Consider the following 2618-nt stretch of genomic DNA (forward strand, 5'->3'; position numbering starts at 1 on the left):
GTACATAAACTTCTCCAAACTCAGGGGTTAAAGGCAGGATGGTATGGTGACTAGAACATTGGATCCGGAGACAGGGAGACCAGGGTCCAAATCCTCCCTTGGATATCCTAGCTATGTGGCCTTGGACAATCACTTAACTTTTCTATGCCTCAGTTTCCTCATCTGTAATATGGGGGGATGATTTGATCACCTGCGAGATCTCTTCTCCCTCTAAATTTATTACCCTGGAATTTCTAGGAGGTTTGTTTATGGCCCCACAACCACGTCTGCATATGAGGAAAGGAAATACATCATTCTCAAACCATATGTCAAATAGGGCAAATTACTAGATGAAAGACTTCAGAAGTCTATATACCAGTTTTGGCTTCTCCTCACAGCATGGGGCTCAGGGGCAGGCATAAATAAGCTCCTAGGTCCAATGGTTTTCCATTTTCATTTGCCGTCCTACCATTGTCTATATGCTTCTCATGGAGGCTCACTCAACAGTTAGTGGGGGTATCTTTCCAGGGTTTGGTGTGATATTTATAATGTCATCTGCAAAAGAAACACCTAAATTTAAGAACTTTGATCAATGTAATGACAAAACATGATTCTAGAGGACTAATAATGAAGCATGCTAGCCATTTCCTATCAGAGAGGCAATGGACTCGGTGCAGAAGCAGTCATATACTTTTTGGTTTCTTGTTGTTGTTGTTGTTTTGGTTTATGGGGAGTTTTGTGGGGCAATAAGGGTTAAGTGACTTGCCCAAGGTCACACAGCTGGTAAGTGTCAAGTGTCTGAGGCTGGATTTGAACTCAGGTCCTCCTGAATCCAGGGCTGGTGCTTTATCCACTGCGCCACCTAGCTGTCCTGAGTCATATACTTTTTGAACTTGGCTGATGAAGGAATTTCCTTTGTTAGCTATGGCTATGCATATTTGTTACAAGGGTTTTATATTTCCTTTTTTCCCAATGGGGGAGGAAAGAGAGAAAATAGATTTTTATCAATTAAAAAAATAAAAATAAAGGCATCTAGGGCATGGTTTTCTACTGTTTCTGATTGAGAATCCCTATCAGTAAATAATTTTCCAGCACATGCTCCCAATATATGTACAATGGTTTGTAAGTTATATACATGTACAATTATATTAGTATATAATGTATATTAAAACATAGAAAAACAGAAATGAAAAAAGATGAGGTAAATATGAAATATTTTTAAATGATTTTATTTTATTTTATAATGGTACAATTTAAAAACTCTCAGCTAAAATTGGTAACAATATTGTTACCAATAATATTTTAGTGAGGATAATATAATTGAATGTTTCACTATTTAAAGATCTGGGTTTAACTCTTCACCACTTGTTTTTTAGTGGCTGTCATCTCTGAAAAAGATAACCTCACAAAGATAAGTAACAGAAATGGGAGACTATATTATTGGCTCCTCTTTCTAAATCATGATACTCATTTTTCAATCCCATCCACCAATTATGCAGAGATTTTTTTTGTTGAATTTAGCTAGTAAATTTTCATCTTCTCAGATGCCAATCAGTTCTTGTGAACTAATCAGAAAGTGTTGCCTTTTTACATTTTTAACAAATGGGTTCAAAAGCCACTAATACTCTATATTTGGAAAATTTTTAAGTAGGTTATAAAATTGTTCCCAAATATTTTAAGTGGGCCAATATGAGAGTTTTTAATAGATGCCACACATATCATGATGCACAACAAAAGCTCAGTCTTCAAATGTCTTGCTAATCAGGGTGGTTTCTTGCCATCATTAGCTAATATCTCAATGAGGTTCATTGTCAATGATAAAGGACGAAAATTCATATTTCAAATTATCTTGATAGTTTTAATTTTTTCACTGACTTCTTCGAAGACTTAATTAGATCATTGCTTTTTACTTTGTAATGTGACTGACAAAAAGCTTATATTAGGAGTAGAAGTGTCAGCTCTTCTATTTCCTGTTGTTTGTTCCTGCTTAGAATTCTTAGGGTTATCATCACTTAGTATTATAATCCATGGTGTCCTTGCTGGAATCTTTTTTGTCATTTGTCTATTTTGTTTGGGGTGGTTTAGTTAAAACTGGGTAATTTCATCCACAAATCCATTTAACTGGCTACAAGTAAAATGCAATATGTTTGCAAGTTGGGGCTCAAGCTCAGTTGTATAGGACACTTCCCATTGGTGGAGAATGCTTACTAGTTGTTTTAATGCCTGTGTCAGGGATGGAGTTGTCAAGAGCTTGGGAGGAGAGAAATCCTCATTTTTCTGGTTCTCAGCTTTCAGAGAGAACACAACTTTCCAGGTTTCATTGTTACCTCTATGTGTTTGAGTCCTGCAGGTACTTTCTGGTTCTTTTTCTACCTGAGGGACTTCTCCCTGAAGATAGACTGGAACTGCTTATTCTCTCTCTTGAAGCTGGGAGTCAGAAAAACAAGGATCCCTCTTTCCTTCTAGATCTTGCCAACTCTGCCCCTCTTGCAGGCACAGAACATCCTCCACCAATGACCTTGAGACCCACGTTACATGTTGAAGTGAAGGAGCCACTATCAACTCTCTGTATTGTGGAACTCCTCTTCTACTTAAGGATACCTTGTGTATCATAGGTATCCCATGAATGCCTGACATAT

Source organism: Dromiciops gliroides, chromosome 1 (genome assembly GCF_019393635.1).
Source record: "Dromiciops gliroides isolate mDroGli1 chromosome 1, mDroGli1.pri, whole genome shotgun sequence".
In the NCBI taxonomy this organism is placed as follows: domain Eukaryota; kingdom Metazoa; phylum Chordata; class Mammalia; order Microbiotheria; family Microbiotheriidae; genus Dromiciops; species Dromiciops gliroides.